The following is a 25,045-nucleotide window of genomic DNA, read 5'->3' as shown; positions in this document are numbered from 1 at the left end:
ATCTCATGTTTATCATGTTTGCACCAGTCTCATACATTATTTATCTATGCACGTACTGTAATTGCTAAATTCGTATATGTGACGCGAGCGAAACAGCCGCAAGCTCATCATGAGCGTGTAGTCATGTTGTTACAGGACACGCATCTCACGATTATCATGTTTTCGCCAGTCACATACCTTCATCTTCGATTCATGTCACGTAATACCAAATATCATCGTGAGTGTGGCATGTAGTCATAACTCATGACTTACATGGCATGCATGTCATGATTTTCACTTTAGAGTTTGTCGCTTGCTTTCGCCATGCGATCATACCATACATACCAGTTTTGCAACATAACATGTCAACAAAATCATTCCAGGAGCAGCAGGACAATTAAATGTAAACTATGACATTCATGAGGTACGTGTACTGATTTTCATGTTGTGACAAGTCTCTAATGCTCGTCATACGGTCATGTCATCCAATACCAAGTTTGGTATCGATACTATCATCGAAACGGCCAGGAGAGCTAAAAGTCGTAAGCGGATAGATAGATAGATAGATAGATAGATAGATAGATAGATAGATAGATAGATAGATAGATAGATAGATAGATAGATAGATAGATAGATAGATAGATAGATAGATAGATAGATAGACAGATAGATAGATAGATAGATAGATAGATAGATAGATAGATAGATAGATAGATAGATAGATAGATAGGTTGATTGACAGATAGGTAGGTTGATTGATAGATAGGTAGGTTGATTGATAGGTTGATAGATAGATAGATAGATAGATAGACCAATAGATAGATAGATAGATAGATAGATAGATAGATAGATAGATAGATAGATAGATAGATAGATAGATAGATAGATAGATAGATAGGTTGATTGATAGGTTGATAGGTTGATTGATAGGTTGATAGATAGATAGATAGGTTGATTGATAGGTTGATAGATAGATAGATAGATAGGTTGATAGATAGATAGATAGGTTGATTGATTGATAGATAGATAGGTTGATTGATTGATTGATTGATAGATAGATAGGTTGATTGATTGATTGATTGATTGATAGATAGGTTGATTGATTGATTGATAGATAGGTTGATTGATTGATTGATTGATTGATTGATACGCTTAAGTCGCCGCAGTTCGTTAAGAAATGCTTCGCATTTAATAACAAAATTATGACGCGAGAATTGGTGCTGAACACCACTGGTCCAACCTTCGTGAAATCACTTCTCCCGTAGATAGGTACTGCCTAATAAACTGGCCTGACAGTGCGATATTTAAATCTTTATACACTAAAACCAAAAAGGCATGGGAAACGCAGTTTCCTTGCTCGGTTCCTTTTTTGCACGTTCAGTGGCGTTACTAGGGTGGCTGCAAGCTGAGTCTGCATTAACTTTCTTTTCATGTAATTTTTTTATGCACGTTCCTTTTATGGTTCTCATGACAATAAGTCTAACTTCAGTGTACAGTTTCCTTTCAAACTCATCCCACACTTCTTCTGACAAATTAGGATGCTTTTTAAACTCTTCAAAGTTGAATTCGGAAAATGGAGGAAAAGTCACCGCACTCAGCTTAAAATCCGTAATGAGACATTCCCGTATATCATCTGGAAAGAAAAGAAGAAATTGCCAATTTTAATATGTTACATGATCGCGGCTACTAAATTCATGCATTTTACGCAGCAAAAAGAATTTCTTAATGCACAATACCAATTTTTTATTTGTGGTTTACGTAGGTAAATTTGGTTATACAAGTGTTTTATACGGGATACCTGTGATTATGCCATCCTATTTTGTGAAGGTATCCTTTTTTTAACAAATGCAGCTTTATATGCTGAAGTGCACCAACGTGTGCAAAGTGTTTGCACATTAGTGACCCCTGAAATCACGATCCCGCTTTCTTTTGTAAATGTAAGTTGTCGAATCACTGGTATCTTTAACGATCACCTACGTCTGACTTTTGAAGATAGAGAAATAAAAGAGCAGGCCCTATCACAGTAATGATTTCTTTAAACTAGAAATAAAAAAAACTAAAACCTACGCGTCTAGCACGGCGTCCGCTGGGTTAGCATGGTCTTGTGCCGGAAACGGTTCATCCTCCACTGTAAGCAGTTAGGAGTTCAAACCTTCAATGCCCAGCGCGTTCAGTAGTAACGCCTTTTTGTGCTCCGGCGTGGCGTCCCTGGCAGCGGCATCCATGTAAATTTGAGGAAGCGGACGCCACTGTCACCATGGAATAGGAGGCCTACCTGGGCACTGCAGGAACACGGGCGGAGGTTCGCAGCGTACATTCCTGTGGTGGAAGGTAGCCGAACCGAAGGACCGAGTTAGACGCGTAGCCCGGTATAAATGGTCTCGGTGGTCGCGAACTGGGGATCCGCAGAAATGGACTATCGGTGGGCTGTATCCAGGGCGACGAACATGGTAGCACAAGTAGCAAGTCGTCGTATGCCCACCTTCGGCTGGATGCACGCGGATCCAAGATGGCTGTCGCCAATATGTTGTATCGTGCGGCATGTCCACCGCACGAAGCACACAGGGTGCGATGCTGAAGCGCCGGCCAACACGAGGTACGCAGCAGCCGGTAGCCAAGCAGGAACTCTTTTATGTACACAAGCATGCTACTAAATACATATGTGCAACGCTCCTGGGAGCCAGACAACCGGTGCCGAAACCGGAACCAAAACTCCGATACCACAGTAATCTATCGCAGTATTCGTCATACTCTGCTTCAACTTCATCACAGTCACATTCACCATCGCGACGGCCCTCAGCAACAACCGGTTAAGCGTCTGCTCTAAGTTGACAACTGAAGCTGTGTACGGTTCAGGTTTACAGAATGCCAGGAGGCGAAACTTCCGCAGCCTTCCACTACGGCGTCCCTCATAGCAGTTTTGGATGTTATACTATGAAAAGTATTCCATAATACACTTAAGTTCACCTGGAGACAACTGGAACCCTCACCTGCGACGTCCTCGTCTATCTGATAGCTCAATGTGGATAGCCGATACATATTTATCATTCTCTTGGAATCTTCTAGCCGTTTTCAATGTATTAAACCTGCAGCATACAGTAAATGGCCACATACGTGCAATGTAGTCACGCCACAAGGAGCGTAAGCTGATTTGACGGACTTGATTAAGAATCGGAGCCTAGAGACCTAGTGTGACCACATGGGAAACCGTAAAACATCCTGCTTGTTAAAAATTAAGACATCGCCTATTCTGTTTGAAAATTTAGAAAATTTTACTGCAGATTTCACAGCGCAGGTATTCACAGGAGCATGTGCACCTCGCAATTTAAAAATTAATTATACAAAAAAATGTTTCTTCGAAGACGCGTTGCATGCTGACATGGCGAAATGTAAAATCATTATTTCGCTCCTGAAGCTCCCCAGTAAACAGAAAACTTCTGCCACATTGTGCCTGAAAGCCATACACTATAAGCTATTGCAAGTTATAATACAGGTATTCTGGCGTGGATTTTCAAAGCGGCATAAGTTAAAATGGATTTAAGTTAAAATGGAGTCAAGGATGGGAGCCCACGGGAGCGGCCGCGTCAGCAGCACGTGTAAGTGAGCACTGCCCATATCTGCCTCTAACTTTAGCAATTTTGGTTCTAGGAGGGTCAGAGTGGTGTCTATTTGTTCGTGAAGATACAAGGAGTTCAACCGCTACAAATACTGCTATTACAAATGAAAATTTTAAATTTTAGGAGCGGAAAACAGTGTGAATCTGTGAAAACAACAACAGTCGGACCACGTGTTTTTTACGATCGCTTGTAGCTTCGTTAATATTCTACCGGGAAACTTCTTACTTATAAAGTTGAAAGTCCTTAGGGTAGACCTGACGTTACTGAAGTTTGATCAGGCTAGGTTTAATAGTTGCAAAGTTATTCCGCAATCAAAATTAAGCCTAATCACTAAAAAGATTAAATTGGTATTATCACTTCCCAAACGCATTTAAATTTTGTCCGCTTAATGTAATAATAAACCGCACCCCATAGGCTACCAGGAGGCCCAATTCCGTACACTCTAGGCCCCTAATTAAGGTGGTAATCAGCAAAAAGCTCATTTCATTAAAACAAATTTTCAAAAGGAGCAACAAACGCCACCGAAAAATAGCTAATATCTTGTTTTAGAACACAACAGTCCGGTTTTTTTCGTGTAAAAATAATTTTGATAGCTGAAGGTAACCGGAAGATACAGAGTTAGAAAGAATATAACGAAAACCGCCAATAAACATGTGGCGCCCGCGTCTTCCCTCGCTCAGAGGAGGAGGGTGGCTCACTGCTCGGGAGAAAGGTACGCCCGTCAGATCAGTCTTGAACCACGTGTTTTTTTCCCCTTACGATCGCTTTAACTTTGATAATAACCTACCGGGAAACTTCTAACTCATACAGTGCAAAGCCCTAATTGTGGACCTGTTACCGCTCAGGTTGCATCAGGACAGGAGTAATAGTACCGGAACTATTTCGTGACCAAAATTAAGCCTAATCACTAAAACATTAATTTGGTAACATCACCTCAAAAACGAATTTAAATTTTGTCCGCTTAATATATTAATAAACAGCACCCCATAGGCTAATCGGAGGCCTAACTCCGTACTCTCTAGACCCTTAATTTAGGGGGTAATCAGCAGAAATCTCATTTCATTAAAACATTTTTATAAAAATAACCACAAACTTGACTGATACACCGCTGAAACCTACATTTAGAACATAACAATCTGGGTGCGGCGATGGCGTAGTGGTTAGAGCATCCGCCTCGCATGCAAGAGGTCCGTGGTTCAAATCCCGCGCCGCGCAGTTTCCAACCGGAAAAAAAAAAATCCGCGTGTTGATGGAACTGCAATAAAAGGCCTGAGGTGCGGCCTCACCGGTAACCACCGCCGGGAACGCACTGCCTCACTAAAGAAGGATTGGCCACTCTGGTGCAGTATCTGGCCACTACCTCCCACATGCATACGTCAAATAACTCACGGCCCTCAGTTCCCAGCAGCTGCGAAGCAACTGACCATGGCGGCGGTCAGATCTGCAACGCAGCAGAGGGTGCTAAGAATCTCTGGACTACAGGCCGCCTTTGGAACCTGAACTTGGCAACGTTTAACGCTAGAACCTTATCTAGTGAGGGAAGTCTAGCTGTACTATTCGAGGAGCTAGAGGGTGTTAAATGGGATATAATAGGGCTCAGTGAGGTTAGGAGGACAGATGAGGCCTATACTGTGCTACAGAATGGGCACGTCCATTGCTATCGGGGCTTGGCAGACAGAATAGAACTGGGAGAGGGGTTCCTAATTCACAGAAACATAGCTGGCAGCATAGAGGAATACTATAGCAATAATGAAAGGGTGGTATGTATTGTAATTAAACTGAATAAAAGATACAAGATGAAGGTAGTACAGGCTTACGCGCCTACATCCAGCCATGATGACGCTTCAGTTGAAAGCTTCTATGAAGACGTGGAATCGGCAATGAGTAAGGTAAAAACACAGTATACTATAGTGATGGGCGACTTTAATGCAAAGGTAGGGAAGAAGCAGGCTGGAGACCAGGCATAGGAGATTATGGCATCGGCACTAGAAACGCCAGAGGAGAGCTACTAGTAGAATTCGCAAAACGCAATAATTTGTGGATTTCGAATACTTTGTACTGAAAACGAGAAAACCGCAAGTGGACATGGAGGAGCCCTATTGGCGAAAATAAGAACGAAATAAACTTTATAATGACTGCACACCCAGGAATCGTGCAGGATGTGGAAGTGGTTGGCAAGGTACGATGCAGTGACCATAGAATGGTACGGTCTCGAATGCGCCTAGACTTGAAGAAGGAACGACAGAAACTGATACGCAAGAAGCCAATCAATGAGCTAGCACTGAGAGGGAAAGTACAGGAATTCAGAGTGTCGCTGCAGAACAGGTACTCGGCTCTTAGTGAGGAAAGGCAGGGTAGTTAGACAGGACACTGGCAAGCTTTCCCAGGAAACGAAGAACCTAATTAAGAAGCGTCATCAAATCATGAAAGTGTCAAGTACAACAGACAAAATAGAACTGCCAGAGCCTTCGAAGTTGATTAATGGGTGTAAAGTATGCGATGTAAGAAGGTACACTCTAAGCCAAAAACAGCCGAAATGGGAGCAACGGCTGTTTTTACTCTTTCAGACCGACTGTTACTCTCCGAAAAGACCAAGCGGAACAAAATGGCCGACTTGTTCGAGAATGGGGGAGCAACTGTATTCATCTTAAGTTTGTAAGGGAGCAACGGAAGGAGGAACCGCTGTATATGCTCTCGTCACGCAACGGTTACTCCCCGGCAGGACACTGCACACAAATATGCATGCCGCCCACATTGATATTCATGGGCCAGGTTATTGTTTGTTCTGTGTGCCAAACTTCACCAAACCAAAACAGTGATTTATTTTAGCATCCGCAGATAATAAGATAGCAGCGCTGGCTGAACACAGAAGGCCTGAGAATACAGCTACGGCAAGTACCTAACACGCAGCAGCAGAATGGAGAGTTGGCACGTCAAAGCGGACCGAACGCCGAAACACGTGCAAAACAACGATAAAAAAAAAGGCCTAGGCACGCCATTCGTCCGCGAAGGAAGGGCGTCAAAGTCGATCAAGCACCAAAACACGTGCATAAGGAGCCTCCCCCCCCCCCGATATATCGGAGAAGAAAAAAAAAAGCGGACCCAGACGCGCTTTTCATCAGTGTACACTTGTGTACACTGATGTAAGATGTGCACGATGGTGTAAGATGTGCAAACAATGACAAATCTGTGCCATCTGCGCCCGCACGACAAGTGTGGCGCTAGTGTAGTAAGCGATGTAATTTACAAAGTAATTTTTATTCAGTGTTTATGTTTACTAGCACTAAATAAAAATTACACTCAATTTTTAATATTTATTTATGAGCTTTAGTGTACCTCAGTTTTTTTTTTATAAGTGTATTAGGAGAACACACTGAAAGCATTGCGCTGACGCCTGTGCTGCCACTGCTCGACGTTCTTTTTTTTTTTTTTTTTCGGCGCGACTAGGTTCGCGTTCGCACTACTCATTCATATGGTCTGTGGTCGGCGAGCACATGGACATGTGAGCTTGTGAGCTATGTTTTGATCGTGTGTGTGTGTCGCAGATTTGCGTTTCTACTTATTCGTGATGAAGGTTAGTGTATATTTATCTTTATGGAGCGCGAAGTTGTTCTGGATTTTGCTGCTGGGTGGAACAAACACATCGTAAACACGTCTTCAGCTATCTGCAAGCCTGTTCGCTCGTCAGACAAAGGAATGTGCATGCATCAGCGTGCAGGTGAGTGGCATTTCCAGCAACATTTAATGCTCTTACAATACATTGTTGAGTGGTTGCGCTATTGAAAGAGAAATGATTTGATCTTTCTTATTTACCGTATTCATTGCTAGCCGTATCGGACTAAATTACGTCTATTATTACCGCCTGCATACCCTCTTGCTTCCCCTGTCACCACTGCAGTGCCAGTGTAATTTTTCAGTTAAAAGTTCATTTTCGCAACACTACCTCGCTTGAAAAAACATTGGGGCGGGGTTGTAGCTGCCTTCATACTGGCACTTTTCTACCATTGGCTTTATGTAACGTTAACGGCTGAGTGTTGGGGCCTTGGACCGCATTTTTTAGAGCTGTAAAGTGTATGTAAATCAGTAAGTGAACAAATCATTGTCGCATCACTTCACTGGCATAGCCAGGCGGTTGCGCACGGAATTTTTTGAGGCCGGTCGCAGGGAGCCCATAATGACGACCATATTCGCTTAACCCGGCCTCCTATTCAGATAAGCGGACCCCGCCCCCCCCCCCCTCCCCGCACGCCTCAAAAAAAAAAAAAATCTGCCCACATCACTGCGTCACTTGCTTCACCTCTGCGCTGAACGTACTATTTTAAAAGCGCACCATCAAGCCAGCAATTTACATATGGACAGAACGATTGGAGGAGGAATGACCCAAATCTTTCAGATTTCTTTAGTCATGCAAAACCTTCGCAAAACTGAATATTGTAAAAGACAATCATAAATGCTGTATGTTCTCGTTAGCGTTGCCATTATTCTGCATCATGAAATCTTTAAGCGCTGTGAAAACTTGGCATGCCATTGAAGTCACATATCGACGTTAATACCAATCGACGAAAATTTCGACAACCTCAATAACGACGTTTGGGATTTGCCGCATGCACATAATTAGGCTGATTCCCACTTGGCTGTTCTTAACCTGACTTCACTGCTACCAAATGAAACAATATTTGATGCATGTCTTTTACTACTTTTTTTCAGGGATATGACACAAATTTGGTTATACTGCAGATAAAGATGCTCCCAACAATGCTAAAGTACAGAAAGCAAGTGAATTTTGGTAAGTGCAGACTTTTTGTACTACGTATATGAAAGCATCGCTTTTCAGGGGCAAACTGTGCATGTGTTGGCCAGAGAATAGTTCATCATGCCACATGGTTACACTGGCACTGACAATTTGACATGGATCCGCTGGCCCGTGTGTGTGCTCACACTGTTACCGTTAAGAAAAAATGTTTGTTTTCATTGCAGGGATCGCTGTTTGTACTAGAAAGCCAACTGCCAAGATTTGTTTACGCTGGTGCTCCTAAAGGTACGCTTTCCCTATTTACATGGATTTTGGCTTGCACAAAGCATAACACTTGGGCCTAGATTCGCAAAGCTGTCCATGTGCAGGCCTTCATAGCAGCGTTTCTTGACTTGCCTTTACCCTGTTTTCTGCAGATGTTTCATGGGTTTAAAAGTGCCACAGCATGTTGACCTCCCCCACTCTGAAAAATTCGCGTTCAAAGTTCTGCAAGAGTGGGCTTAACTTTCTTGTGCACCTCCTTGCTGTTCCAAGATCCTGTAGTGGTATGCTCTTACTAGAGGTGGCAGTGTTTCTAATGTTTGTATTTCCATCACATTGACCAAGTATGCGATCTTGGATTGACTGGTAGCACATCCTCAACAAATGTCTTTGTGGCACATGTAGAAGGCAGTACAAAATAAATAGGCAGACATTCACACCGGGAGCTAACTTCTAATAGTGCTTTTTTTGGAAACCACGGTGCGCTTATTCCAATTTGTCTAACAGAGCAGTAACCTGTTTGGCTGTGAACCAACAAGACGTTGAACTAATAAAAGCTTCACGTCTTGTTGCTCTCAGATATATATGTATTGGCAAGCTATCTGTGACACTGTCAAACAAAGAATCAGAATATCTGTGCATGCCTTAAGATATATTGCTTCGTTTACATATCTCGTGGCTGTGACTCGTCAACCGAGTGAACAAATGCACCCTAGTTTAATAAATTTAAAGCATTTTTTGAAGGTAGCACGGTCTACATTTATTTGTCTATAGTTTTGTCCAGCCGTTTGCGTCAGGTACAAAGAAATATAGTGAAGATTATCATGTAGCCTCTGCAAATGGTTGCTTTCAAGCAGGCTTTGCATGCTTGGCTTGTGCCTACAGGTATAGCACAATTCAAGACGCAGCAGCGTATGATAGAACAGTAGAATGGAGAGCAATTATGTGCACGAGCTAAATAAGTATTTTAACATGAGTGGACGGTACGTGTTATTTGCCCCACACATGATCTCACTTAGAATGCCCATTGGTGAATACGCTCATAGAAATCTCACTCAGCTGTGTATAGGAAACAAGTTAACTGAACCTAAGGGTATCTGCAACTGCTACAAATATGCCTTGTTGAGGTGCTGCACATTTTCTTCCAGAATATTGCTGTCTGAGACATCATGTGAAAAGAGAATACCACATCAGCATTTATATGGCTTGCCAAGTAACGTTTGGCCGAACCTTCCTTTTTTTCACATTTCGTTTTGCAGTAGACATCCTAGAATGTAAGCGCTGCTGCAGTGTGTGTGACTCGTTGTTATGTATTGATTCTGGCATGTTTAACCTCACACTTCTATTTTTTTCTTGCAGCAATGAGATGCTTCACATATGCCTGTGGTGACATTCCGCTGCGCTAGCCTGATGGAAACACCAGCTGCGAAACTTGAGTCCTTCAGCATTGGAGAAGTTGCCCTTCTTTCACCAATGATGACATAGACTGCCCTATGCTAGAAATTCAAGATTGTTTTTCCACGGATGACGCAGAAAACCTTTGATGTATTATGGTGCTTGTTTAGTGCTGGCTGTGGTGTGGCGAAGTCTACTTTTACGTGTGCTCACACGTTGCCTCATAAAAAGAACAATAAAGCGTTTATTTTCCTTTCAATATTGTCCACTTTTTGTGTTAGAAGCACCCAAGCAGTTCTCTTCCAAGGAGCTCTCACCATGTGTTAAGCGTGTGACAAGCATACTCGAGATAAATAGTCATTTCCCCAAGGGGTAACTGGAAGCATGTGCAGTTGGTTTTCAGAGAGTAACTGCGAACACGTGGGAGGAACGGTAAAGAGTAACTGTTGCTCTTAGAAGAGCAACTGGTGGGAGTAATGGTTGGTCCGCAGGGAGAAACTGGTGGGAATAACTGTTGGTCCGCAGGGAGGAACTGGAGGGAGTAACTGTTCATCCCCCGAAGGAGGAACTGAAAGGAGAGCAACGGTTCGTCCCTCTGCAGTTACTCCTTTTAGGGGAGTAATGGGAGTGGCAATGCAATTGCTCTCTGAAAGGAGCAACCCCTATACCCCTGTTGCTCCCTTTTGGCTTAGAGTGTATAACATGGAGAGAATTGAACACGCTCTGAAAAACGGAGGAAGCGTCAAAGCAGTGAAGAGGAAACTTGGGATAGGCAAAAGTCGGATGTATGCACTAAGGGACAAAGAAGGCAAAATAACTACCAATATGGATAGGATAGTTAAAAACGCGGAGGAGTTTTACAGAGATCTGTACAGTAGCCGAGACAACCACGACCTTAATACTATAAGAACTAGCAGCAACCCAGATGACACCCCACCAGTAATGATAGAAGTCAGAAAAGCTTTGGAGAGCATGCAAAGAGGCAAAGCTGCTGGTGAGGATCAGTTAACATCAGATCTGCTGAAAGTTGGAGGACAGATTGTGTTAGAAAAACTGCCACCCTGTTTACAAGGTGTCTCCTGATGGGAAGAGTACCAGAGTCTTGGAAGAACGCTAACATCATCTTAATACATAAGAAAGGAGATGACAAGGACTTGAAGAATTACAGGGCGATCAGCTTGCTCTCTGTAGTGTACAAGCAATTTACAAAGGTAATTGCTAACAGAGTAAAGAAAACATTAGAATTCAATCAACCAAAGGAACAAGCAGGATTTCGAACAGGCTACTCAACAATTGACCGCATTCATACTATCAATCAGGTAATAGAGAAATGCTGAGAGTATAACCAACCACTATACATAGCCTTCATAGATTACGAGAAGGCGTTTGATTCAGTAGAAATATCAGCCGTCATGCAGACACTGCGGAATCAGGGCGTAGATGAAGTATATATGAACATTCTGGAAAAAATCTACAGGGGATCAACTGCTACCATAGTGCTTCGTAAAGAAAGCAACAGAATACCAATCAAGAAGGGTGTAAGGCCGGGGGACACAATCTCCGCAATGCTATTTACCGCGTGCTTACAGGAGGTTTTCAGAAGCCTAGAATGGGAACAGTTAGGGATAAGAGTTAATGGAGAATACTTTAGTAACCTGCGCTTCACCGATGACATTGCATTGCTGAGTAACTCAGGGGACGAATTGCAACTCATGGTTACGGAGTTAGACAAGGAGAGCAGAAAGGTGGGTCTTAAAATCAATCTGCAGCAAACGAAAGTAATGTACAACAACCTCGGAAAGGAGCAGCGCTTCGAGATAGGTGATAGTGCACTTGAAGTTGTAAAAGACTATGCCTACTTAGGGCAGGTAATAACCGTAGAGCCTAACCACGAGATTGAAGTAACTAGAAGAATAAGAATGGGGTGGAGTACATTCGGCAAGCACTCTCAAGTTATGACAGGTAGATTGCCACTATCCCTCAAGAGGAAGGTATATAACAGCTGCATCTTCCCGGTCTTCTGCTATGAAGCGGAAACCTGGCTACTTACAAAGAGGGTTCAGCTTAAATTGAGGATGACTCAGCGAGCAATGGAAAGAAAAATGGTAGGTGTAACCTTAAGAGACAAGAAGAGAGCAGAGTGGATTAAAGGACAAACGGGGGTTAAGGATATCATAGTTGAAATAAAGAAGAGGAAATGGACATGGGCCGGGCATGTCGCGCGTAGACAGGATAATTGCTTGTCATTAAGGGTAACTGACTGGATTCCCAGAGAATGGAAGTGGATTAGGGGGAGACAGAAGGTTAGGTGGGCAGACGAGATTAATAAGTTTGCGTGTATAAATTGGCAGAGGCAAGCACAGGACCGGGTTAACTGGCGGAACATGGGAGAGGCCTTTGTCCTGCAGTGTACGTAGTCAGGCTGATGATGATGATGATGATGATGATGATGATGATGAAGTTAAAATGTTTCTTCGGGAAACGCCCGACTATATGGTCACGTTGGTACCTAATGATTTAGGAGCCGGTAACGACATATATGCTTTTGCCGCGTGCCAGTTATTGTTAGGTTGGTGTTAGGCTGACGTTTATATACCCTATAAAGGAGACGGAGGGATGACCACCACCGTAGCTCAGTCGATAGAGCATCAGATGCGTTATGGAAGGTCACAGGTTTGATCTCTGCGACGGCAAGCTATCCTTTCATCCATTTTTTTCTTCTTATTTAATATACAACGGCAATCAGTAACATCCGTTATACTTTCCTTGGTTGTCAACCTTCGTTAGCGCTCACAAAGTGTATGTACTGTCTTCAAGATACTACCGTAAAACATTTTAACAGCGAAAAGTGTTTATCTACTCGTTCCTTGTGCACCCCGTACCGAAAAAGTGTTATCATTATGAACAGGTATGCACCACAAAAATCGGGCTAGTTCTGCTACTGCTCCACCAGCAAGAAGGCGGAAACTATTAGCCCTACAAATAGGCATATGCTACAAAAATTTGTGCAACCGATTAAAAAACTATCATCGTCATAAACGTGTTTGTACCGCAGAAGCCGGGCAACTTTTCAAACACCTTCCACTATAAGTAAAAGAAGAGGGCAGCAGTTGGCCCCACGGATAGCTGCGAAGCGATGGTGGAGAGCGGAAGACCCACTCCGACTACGTACAACGAAATAATACTAGGTGGAAGGCAACGCAACGGCGGTTTCTACAAGATCCCGAAAACCTACACCAACGACGAATCACGCAAGTCGTGTATGTGACTGTTATTTAACTCGAACCACTCTACGTTGAGAGTCAACGTAGAAAGAACTTCACACCACCTAGTTAAAACCTAGCGAAGACCTAGAAAAAACGTAGAATGAAGCGGTTTCACTGTTGTGGGCGAAGTGCGCAAGTGAGGGGATTTTAAAAGTTAGCGCTGCAAGATTACAGAAATTGGCTACTGGCAATGTGTTACCTGCGCGAGTGCGGCGAGCACTAGCGAAAGAAAAGGAAGAAAAACTCAAGGAAATAGCAAAGAGAGTTCAGAGCCATTGCACCGAAGAAAGATAAAGAGGAAGAATCGGGCTGGTGCTTGAAATACAAGGTCAAAAGCAAATTACTTGTAGTTAAATTGAACATTTTACGCTTTACTGCCCTTTTATTTCTCTATTTTTGCTGTTTTAATTTCATAGCTTACCTAATATAACATTTAACAGTCTCTACGTTGAATTCTTGGCCAACCACCAAAGTCGGTACGTGCCATTTATCTAGGGAAACAAACAAGCAAACTTGGAAGAACGTAGCTAGGGTGTGGCGTGCGAGCTCATCTGGCGTCAAGGCATCCACATATAGCCGGCGACGACATTCACGGGGTCCTGGTGACCATTCAACCACTGAGGCTATTGGCGAGTTCTTGGAACGGCCTGTTTCTGATTTCGAGCAAAAGACAGCGCAGTAGATTACGTCGTCTACCGGGATTACGTAGTCTAACGTGTTCGAGCTCTTGCACTTCCACCACGGTGGCTACTTCACTGGACGGTTGAAGGGCGTGAACTACTGGTTAGCCGTATCTGTCTCATTACTCGTCTGAACTCCAAGACAAGAAGGGCGAACTCGGTAGACCATTAAGAGTTTCGGAGGTTCCCTTCGTTAATGAGAACTGTATTATTTTCCACCTGGCCGATACTTGTTAGTTTGTTTTTTGTGTATTTTAGCAATCTCTTTTCATGTTGTGTTTGTGTTTGTGCAAAAAAAAACATTTTTTTTCTTGCAAATCGAACGTTCAACTCCTTCTCTTGTCGGATAATTAGGTTTCACTGCTAGAGCGACTGCCTTTATTTACCGAACCTATAACAATCACCTAGCTGAGGCCTATAAACAGCCTAGAAACAACCATAAAATCTTTAGAACCACCCAGTTTCACTTTTGTAAGGCTTGCATGGCTTCAAAAATGCTTCGCCAATCTTTCCATCTGCTTGCCAAGCATTACGTCTTGTGTTTCTGTAGTTTATTTAGCTGCAACATTCAGTGAAAGATAGTATAAGGCGGTAATGGACTTGTGCGCTCCGATTCGCAGGGTATGCGCTCAGTTTCACGTGTTGTCTATGCAGTCATAAAAGAGGTGTTCCAGTGAGCATCCAAGGCCAACCCTCTCTACCGGCACTTCAGCGAATTCGTAATGCAGCAACGTAAACGGTTGTTAGGAAACAATCAACAAAAAATTGTCACGCAATCTACTCAGCACTGCGTAAAATATGAAGTAAGGAAATCTCTTACGCTTTCTTGCTTTGTTACTCAGACTTTTCACAACTGACGAGCTGAGTAATGCAGGGTTGCGGTGGTCGTAGAACTGGAACTCGATAATCCATGCGTATAAGTGAAAAGTTGCCACTACTGGTTTTCTGTAAGACATTTGGCCTTTGTACGAAAGAGAGGCGTCTTTGATGTTAAAATGGCATCTTGCGTTTAGAACACCTCTGCTGCATTCAGCAATGCACGTCTGTAAAAAAAAAAAAAACATGAACTACGTTACTCGGGAAAATTGTGGACTACTCTCCGAAAATTAATGTTTTTGTTTTTTTATTTGGAGCTAAAACAGTGGTGACATATGCCCGTGTGCCAACTTACTTTCTTTCAGACGTGTGTCACGTTACAATTGCAGTGCCCTTGTGCACTTTTGCTACTTTTTTAGAAGACAGTAACCCTTTTGAAAGGGCCCTTTAACACTCTTTAGCTTGGTTACACTGCTGAATGGTACTTGACGCTACTAAGAACACGCCAATCAATCCTTATGCCACTGAACGTGGCGAGAAACTTGCAAACCATGCATAAAGCCATCTAGAATTGTTTACCTTTTCTTTGCACAAATGATGCCTTGTACCCTAATTTATAGCCATTAGCTGATTTGAGCGTCGTGAGCTACATAACTACCACTGCTTCCAAGGGAGGCCGCACCGTGCCCACGCTACCCGCTCCCGATCGCACTGAAAGCAAGGCAGACACGTTGGAAGAAAAACAAACAAGGAATGGCTCAAGGTCAGGATGCGCGCGGGATGGAACCTTTTTGCGCCATGAGCAATTAACCTTCTTTAATGATGCCAAATTTATGGTTACTTCAGGAGGTGTTGCAAAGGCTCATTAATGGCACATGGTGGGCTCGGTATGCTGATTCGAAGTGATTGAACTGGTATGTTTCATCACACACAAGCGGTTTCAAAAAAATGCGTCTGAATATTCTCGGTAACCTGTATGTGATAGCTGTTTGCTTCTTTTATATACCGGCAAGTAAATCATGACTGGTGTCATTATTAAAGCTTCAGTAACCTAAGCGATCTACAAATTCTACGCTTTACACAATATAGTATCCATTATTCAATACAGTGAGTAGTAATAATAGACTAAACTTAAACAGGGATGCCGTACGTTTTGTTCGAACCGTGCATCGAAGCTTCTCCAAATAAGAGTGGGAGTCAATTGAAAAATCTTCTAAGAAGTCCCTTATACAAGTATGCCCGAACTATTTACATTTTGTTTGCAGTCGGTGCTGCATAGGTTGTAAAAATGAGTGAACTATTTTCGTCTTATTTTATTGCCCTGTTTTTCCACGGCTATTCTTATTGCATTCAAAAACACTTACGATGATGAGAACTCGCCGGGTACCGAAACTCGCTCTCTCGATTTTTCATTGACGTGACATTTTTTTATTATGATGCCACCATAACACCCTTTCAGGTTTAGTTAAGAAAAGAACGGTGCATGAGTAAGCCTAGCATAAATAGCTCTGTTTCACTAAAACTTGTAACCTGCGAGTAATTTTAAATGAGCGCGTAGAAAATAAAAGATAAATGTAGAAAAAAAACACTAAAGGTCACATGCGCCACTCAATGCATTCAGGCAAGTCCACTATTTACAACAAAAATGTATACCTTTTTGTCATTTTTAGGCTTGAGCTTGTCGCCAATATTGTCCAGCTTTCCATCCGTCAGGTTAAAGCGGTACCATGGACTCATTGGTTGTGAAGTTGGACGTAAGATGAAATAAGCATTCTTCAGCCAAAAGTGGTTAGGTATCAGGTTGCCGAAGAGATCTTGTAACAAGGTTTTTTGTTTAGGTAATTTTTCCGCCCATGTAGCTCCTTTGACACCGAAAAAAGAAGACATAATAGTATTTAGGTGAAGTGGTACTCAGAAGACATGCGGTTTGTGGGATTTTATTCTCAAATTGGCAGAGAAAGAAAAGAGAACAAAAGCTTGTAAGCACGAAACACTACACATACATTTGTTCATTTTATGGTACCTTTAATATCCTCTACTAACAATCAAAAGGTTACAACAAAAGTACGTTACGTTAAGAGTCCACAATTATGCCGGCACTAAGTACTTCTCGAAGTAATTTGCCTCCCTGCAAGTTACAGCTCCGTGACTCGGACCTGGCAGAATGCCATTTTGTGAACTTTCCCGCTTAGCCTTCAATTGTTTAACATAATATGGGAATGCCTGCAATATGCGTTTCAGTGCATCCGTAGTGACCAGCTCTTTCGTGAGAAGGATTCCTATTCAGGCGAACGGGGGTTTCAGAAGAGTATCATGTGTAGGCGCGGTGCACAGATAATAAGTAAAACAGGATGCACACTAAACGCTTGGACGACCGAACAGCGCCTCCAATATTCTTTCCGTGACTTTCCACCGGATTCATTTATATGTTCTTTTATGGCATTCCTGCTGAAGTCTGGAGCTCCACGACTGTTAATCTGCTAAATTTTTTCGAGTTTGTCAAATATCTATGGATTTCGCTCACAAGCAGACCACTTTCCCTGTCCTCTCCTGAAGTCGATGCGGCAAAACTTGACTCAGCGTTAACAGGACGCTCAAATACAACTAGGTAAGATTATCACTGCTCAACAGCTGTCGCGTGTATCCCCTATAGGTTACGTATAATTTCAACGACTTATACCAACTTAGTGTGTGGCCCCGTAATAATGTTTTTTTTTTTCGCTGACAGGGTTGTTAATGGTGGCTACTTATTTACAAATGGACTGCTGCCTTTTCACTCCGTTTGGCAAGTGACATTTCACGTTGGCTCCATGGCTAATCTCTCACCACTTTCAGGCGTCTGTTTTGGCGCATCCAGTCGCCATTATTTTTACTATTTGCGGATACAATACACTATTTTTCAAACTTTTATGACACATCAGCTGGTGTGCACGTGCATCTTTCTCCCACAGATATCGGCTGCTGCGCAGCATAGTTTACCCTACGCAATGCGTAGCGCATTTGCAGCGATTGTATGTAATTGCGTGCACGTTAGAAAATGCGTAGCTCTCACGCTGCATTTATGCTGCTGCTGCGTGCAAGTTCTCATGCGCAGAGAATGTTTTTGGGTGAACTTGAAAACACCAATACACAACAAAAAGAATTGATTTGATTAATATGTGGGGTTGAACGTCCCAAAACCACCATGTGATTGTGAGAGAGGCCGTAGCGGAGGGCTCCAGAAATTTCGACTACCTGGGGCTCTTTAATGTGCACTCAAATGTGAACACACGGGCTCACAACATTTCATCCTTCACTGGAAATGCAGCCACCGCAGCCGGGATTAGGTCTCGCGATCTCCGGATCAGCAGCCGAGTACCTTAGCCACTTGACCACCGCGACGGGGCGCAACAATATGAAGCCTGGTTGTTAGTTTTTAGCATACCTAAAATATCTGAAGTTGAAATTATACTGTTTAAACTTCACCACTTGAATTCAGTCTGTAGCTTTTATAAAAATTTTACAGACGTTCAATGTTACGCCAGCTTCTTCGCTCGAATGTCTATGGCTATTTTATATTTGGAAAGCACTATCTATACCACATAAGTACCTTCATGCTGAATTCAATATAAAGAACATTTTGTTCGCAACATATTCATATTTCAAGGTGCAAGCAGGAGAGAAAACATTGGGCCATTCGCTGGTCTTGATTATTATAAATTGACCCAAGATTTGCAAAGACGTGTCTCGTAAAACCGTGTATGTTCTATTTGACTAAAGCTATAACGTCAAAACTAAGTTACAAGGCTTCTTTGGCTGCTTTGATTCCTTTTATTTAATTCTGATCAACAGCAATCCTGTTCATTAGGAAGAATGGAAGAACCGTTTTAGGAACTGTTCGCTTCAAACACAAAATCATGAAGAGCTAAGAAGGTTTACCTGTAAGAAAGACTGCGATGATGCTAATGCTGAAGTTCATTTTCCAAAGGCCGATATCAGCTTTTTATCCAAAGCATGCGCACGCCTGGGATTATAGGTTGCTGAAAAATATAAAGATTGCATGGTCTCATCCTGTTTTCCCCATGGGCACATTATTTCTGTAAGTGTAGTAATGATACAGAGATCCAAAGTTGTTGATTTTAAACCAAATGCTAAGCATGAAGTCAAGAGGCTATTTCCATTTTTTATCATCGCTGGCTGTGTGAGTTCAGTTGTAAAATTACAGGTCAGTTGCTTCATACTGTTGCGTGGTCTTCAGTGAAGGCTACATGCATGGTGAGAAATATCCTAACAGTCATCTCATTTCCCCGTGACATTTCGATGGCGAAGTGCCTTATTTTAAATGTTGCAACAACCGCTTGACCTCTCACAGATTTGCTCAAACAAAACGCGACTTTGAACTGCGGTTCCTCGCAAGCAGCAGCCTTGTCTTATCTTTTCGAACGGTAGGAATTTTATTTCCGCTTTCATGTCTACTTGCCAGGTTCGCAACCCGATTTTGCGAACTTATCGACAGCTGTACGTTGGCTGTCACGTGTTGCGTGTGGAGCGAGCGAGTTCAGACATTTTGTGCTGATAAAACTGATAAAAAATAATGAATGTGCATGAGTTCAAGCTTGCTGATATGGCTTCATTGATGCAAAATGACCCAAAAAACATGGAGACAGAAATTTATACAATAAGCGCTCTTGCCTTTGAGTTTCTTTGTCTCCTCATTTATTGCGCTGTTTCGCATTCATAATGGTGATAAATTGGCAGGCGCTGCCCCCATATTGCCGTTTCATATTTCGTGTGGTTTAGGGGTAGTAATAATACTCGTGTATAGGACAATGACGAACTCCTATCTAGAAGAATCAACTATAGGGCTACATCATAATAAGTTACAGTTACATGCGAATAAGACACCGTACATATTATTTGCACCAACGAATAAGCACAATGTAGGAACATAGTAATTAAATATGTATCCGTCCAAATTACAGGAACAAAAGAACAGAAATTTTTAAGAGTCTTGTACCACGAAAACACGACATAGAATACGCATATTTGACACATTAAGCTATATATAGGTTGCATTCGGAGAATCAGCTTTTAATACCACAGTGGTTAAAGAAACAACTTTACTACTCATTAATGTATTCAAAACTGACATACTGTACTCTAGTTTAGGGAACAACTACTGACACCAATTATGGTTGGTCGTTAGCTTTACAAAAATGGGTACTGCGTATACTTGAAAATTATATAGGAGACATATGCAAATTAGGCACACGAGAATTGTTCATAAAGTACAGCATACTAAAGCCCAACCAGATTTACGTATATAAATTAATGCAGTATACACACAATTAAAATGCCTTTAAAAACAATGATACTGCAACAGACAGACATTAGTTCAGGAATTATGAGCGTTGCTTGCCTAAAAGTGAGGATGAATTATGGAAAGCGGACATTACATTACCAAATTTGCACCTTTCTAGAATAAACACAAAGGCATTGTGTGCTTGATTCCGCAAAAAAAAATAAAACATAAATTGAAGACACATCTCGTTACCACTTAAGTCGGCGATTAACTGTTTATATACTATTTCAGGTTGCTGGCTGTTCGTTTGCAGTAAATTCTAATGTGCTCAACGTTTCTGTAACAATTTCTGTAACATTATGGCTGTGTAGCATTTTATTTCTGTGACACTGTAGCAATCACCACTGTCATAGCGTCTCATTACCGCTTCATTTTGTGCACAATTTATTTTTGTACGTGTTTGGTTTTTAGCGTTACTGTTTTGCTTTATGTATTGTGTACCTGCTCCAAACTCCAGGAGGCAGAGGCCACCGTCAGGCGACTAAAACCTTAAGCCTCAGTCTCTTCAGGGCACACCTAAAATAAAGCTAAATTGAATTGAATTTAATTGAATTGAAATTGATACAACAGAGCTCATGAATCATGCTAAAATGTGTGTTCAAAGTTATAGGTATGGCTAGTATACTGCGATTCGATGAGCTTTGTTGATACAATGAGCTCATCTGTCTGACACCTGAAATACGTACTAAATGTTATAGTTATGACTTGTTGATACGGCAAGTTGATAAGCTTTATTGAAAGAATAGAGCTCGTCTATCTGGGGCCTGAAATGCATACTAAATATTATTGTTATGGTTACTTCATAGAGCTAGTTTATCAGCTTCTTTGACACTACAGAGCTCATCTATCTGGCAACCGAAAGACGTACTAATTGTTATAGCTATGGCTAGTTATACGGCTAGTTCATGAGCGCTATCGATGCAATAAAGCCCATCAAACTGGCACCAGTAATACGTAGTAAAAGCTATAGTTATGCCTACTTGATACGGCTAGTTCATGAGCTGAATTGATACAGTAGAGGTCATCAATCTGTCACCAGAAATATGTAATAAAACTCATAATTATCACTCGATGAGCTGGCTAGCTATCGAGCTATATCAATAAAATAGAGCTCATTTATCTACCACCCGAAATACGTACTAATTGCTTTAGTTAGGGCCAGTATACGGCCACTTGATGAGCTGTATTGATACTGCCAAGCGCATTTCTTATTTCACTTTCGTTTCATTCGGTGTTGTTGATCGGTGGCCGGTGCTCTGTTCGCCGCTATCTCTTCCAGTGTGTGTCTTTGTAATCTCCCTTTCTGTTCACCGGCCAAAACTTCGGTCTAGTGAACAGTTTCGTTTTCGACAAGTCGTCTCTGCCTTCGTAAACGTCACGACCCCGTGACATTACAATAGAGCTCATCAACCTGGCAGCAAAAACACGTACTTCAAGCTATGTTTATGGCCACTATACGCCTAGTTAATGAGATGTGTTCATACAACAGAGCTCGTCACTCTGGCACCCGAAATATGCACTAAATGTTACAGTTATGGCTAGTCAAACGGCGTATGAGAGAAAGTGGATAATAGAATAAAAACAAGTCTTTCTGGTCTAGAATGACTGCGATGCCCGAAACACTGGGGACGTAGTATGGGAGAGTAGGCGACATGTTGCAACGCTCACCCCATGGTGGTATCTTGGACGTTGCTCAACTAAGCCGAATCTCCAAGTATTACGAAAGAAATCTCTGATTGCACACCAGCTCCAAGTGCAATTGTTTTCAACTATTAAAGTTGCTATCCGCAATGAATGAATGGGTATTACTTCTAACAAATACACAAAAAAAAACAATTCCCGAAATGTAATTGGGTCCCTCGCAAGCAGCAGCTCTCTCTGATCTTTTCAGATGGTAGTATTAGTATTTTTTGTTTTTTCTTGGCACTCACAATTACATATATATCAGTGGAAAGCGTCTCGTTCCCTTACCACGCTCATGTCAGCTTCCTGAGGTGTCATACAAAAGTTTTGCAAAAGCAAATATAAAATTAATTTAATTAATTTAAATATAAAATTAAAATTAATTAGAAGCAAATATAAATGTTTCGCAAAAGCAGTAGACGCTTTTCTACCTCGGAGCTGAATTTTTCAATCACGGCGCGCGAATGACTTTCTTGTGTGGGAAGCCAGCAATTTTCGTCCTTACTTATACAACCGACCGTTTAGTTTCGGGAAGATGCTACAGGTCATCTCGAGTGCTAGACACTCCACCCTCAACAGTGTGCCTACCAAGTGGTGTATAATATGGAAGACAGCATGAATATTGTACTACTTGTTAAAACACCTTGAGGGCGACTGGCACTCCACAAGTCCCGAGTCTATATAGTGCATCATTTCCCTCCCCCTTCCTTCATACTTTACCTCAGCGACAAGCAGCGTTGGGATCTGCAAATGTGACGATGGCTGCAATCTTCAGCGTACAACGCTTCTGAGCGCACGTTTACCTTCCGAGACAACACTTTATATGAGTATAATTAGCTACCCACCATCATGACTCACCCTTCATTATACAAAGACCCTGCGTTCCACAGTTCACTGCGAGCTTCATACGGTATTCACTTTGACGTTTCTAGCACATATGATCGTCGACGTCATAGCTTCTACTAGCCTGGCATTGCGTGTTCTATGCGGGGTTATTTCTACACTTGCAAAGTTCGTCAGCGCCGCATGAAGCCGTCAGGACTTTCCACGGGGTTTCTTTAGCCTATCATTATCGCAACACACCCATTATTCCGTGTTATTTTGAACCTCGTTGGTCTATTTCCGACGTCCGCTTCCGAACACGAGTGGGTTTCCGTTGATACAGTTAATGAGACCCCTACACCGTCACAGCAGCACTCCCAAAAAGCTGTGCAACAGAATAACGGATTCCTTAGTTCGTTGGCAGGCATTCATTCTAAAAGCGCTAGTTAGCAAGTATTCGTTCTTAGTGCGATTCGCGAAACTTTACTTCCTGATCTACCACAGCCGTAACTGAAGCACTGAAGCACTGAATACGCGCGCCACCCCACTGGCCGCCGTCACCACGCCTGTGAGCTCTTTGGCAATTAATGAACACTTTCATGACCGCCGAAAAAAGTTTTGTCTGTCCGCAAAGTATTTTTTGCCGTCATAGATAAAGTGTTTGATGCAGAAGTTCGCGGCACACAGCGCTCTGTGTTTTTAATTTCTGTCTTTCCACTATTCTTGCGCTGTGTGTCTCACTATGCTTCACGAACATGTGATATGTGGTATGGAGAGGTGTTTTCTTAAAGATGTCACTATAGCACGATTACCTCCTGGAACACGTCTTTACTGTGCGCCCATCCCGTTTGGCGCGTTTCTCATATGTGAAGTAATGCTTTGGCGACGCCTTACCACACAGTAAGGTGGCGCCTCAGTCTAAGCGTTGGCATAGCTCATAGCATCCATACATATCTAAAAAGAGAGAAACATTATTTTATCTAACTTAAAGCAAACGAGCTGCGATAAGGTGAGAAATCTTGCTCGTTGTATAGGCCTTCTCTGCCACCTCAGCCCACGTCAGAATAGCCTCCTGAAGGTCGGATTTGTGAATGCGCTTGGCAGCCTTCCACTGCTCGTGATTATACTTCGTTGTTTACGAAGGCTCGCGGGAGGGAAGTAATTTGGACACTGCCGTATAATGCGTGAGTCCTTTTTTCTGACAGCACAAAACTTGCAGTTCCAAGGAGGGTACATTCTGGGTTGAATTATCTGACGCAAGGCAAGTGTAAGAAAAGTCCCGGTTTGCTGTCTACGCTATAGAACTTCACGCCAGCTGGAGAACTGATGCAGTAAAGGGACTAGGGTTCACTGAACGAGGCGACAGCGCCCGCAGATGTCGTTGTATGTGAGTGATTTTTCTTTATATGTAAATGCAGTAGCAAGATAATTGGTTTCTGAAGGGTCCCCTTCGCAAGCCTGCGCTAGAATCATGAAAGCTCCAGCGCTTGCGTGGCTGCAAATTAGCAATTAGGTCGGCTTGAGCAGCTGTCCAGATTAATGCAACAAGTTGGGATAGCGGATTGCAGATGAGAATAGCTAGGGCTTTCCTGCAAAACATACCCGCTCCTAAGTTGTTTATGGCAGTTTCTAAGTCCCCCACAGTGAGAGAACAATTAGCCATTGTAGCTGTGAGTGCCAAAGCGGCCTCCGCCACTTCTTTCGAACACGAGGTTAGAGTTGATGCTGTCGTTGGAACTCTGCCAGTTGAGATAGCTGATAAAGCGAATTTCTCCCCACGCGGCTACTCCGCGGCATCGACATAGACCACAACATAGACACGACAATTGAATAACTTATACTGGACAGATTTGGATCTCCAGAGAAAAATCGTATCTAGCTCTGGCGTTCAGCCGCTCTTCTAACATGTCACAAGTTGGTGACCTTAGCTAAGTTCTGCGTTGAATAAGCGATGCTCCTGTAGATGTCACACCATATCCTCTGATTACACCCTAACCTTCAAGTACTAGAGCTACCACAACGGGTTTGTTTAATCATTGATCATGGGCGTGGTTTGCTAGGTGATGTATACCACGGAGCGTCAACCTGGATGCATCTACGAATAGTTACACTCTTGAAGTTGAGGCGTGTTCATTGTACGGCAAAGGCCTAACGACTTTTGTTAGGACATGTTTTAACTTCCGGTTATACCGATCCCTAAAATGGAGAGACCAACCAGGTTTATTTTTAATCACAGGTGCATAAAAATCGTCAATTTGTATTATGTACCCACCACATCAGATCGATTAAAGAGGGCATTTGAAATGTTTGTCTGTTGGGTTAGGGGTAAACCTAAGGAATTAGATTCAATTAACATTACTCTCTGTATCGCTGAGACAGTGAGTTTGACAAAAGTATGTACAGTTTGAGCTCGTCAAACTTGTGACGCACTA

The 25,045-nt window shown here is 42.5% G+C and overlaps 1 long non-coding RNA gene across 1 annotated transcript; it reads right to left on the bottom strand.

Moving 5' to 3' along the window:
- Nucleotides 1-1,254: 1,254 nt before the first annotated feature.
- On the bottom strand, nt 1,255-16,618 carry LOC142771358 (uncharacterized). The gene is made up of 3 exons (XR_012885879.1): nt 16,421-16,618; nt 14,772-14,994; nt 1,255-1,612 (listed from the first exon to the last, which is right to left on the bottom strand). It is a non-coding gene; the product is annotated as an uncharacterized LOC142771358 (long non-coding RNA).
- Nucleotides 16,619-25,045: the final 8,427 nt, after the last annotated feature.

This window comes from Rhipicephalus microplus, chromosome 9 (assembly GCF_043290135.1).
Source record: "Rhipicephalus microplus isolate Deutch F79 chromosome 9, USDA_Rmic, whole genome shotgun sequence".
NCBI lineage: Eukaryota > Metazoa > Arthropoda > Arachnida > Ixodida > Ixodidae > Rhipicephalus > Rhipicephalus microplus.
Note: the sequence above shows the minus strand (reverse complement) of the source record. Positions and strands in the feature narration are given on the sequence as shown.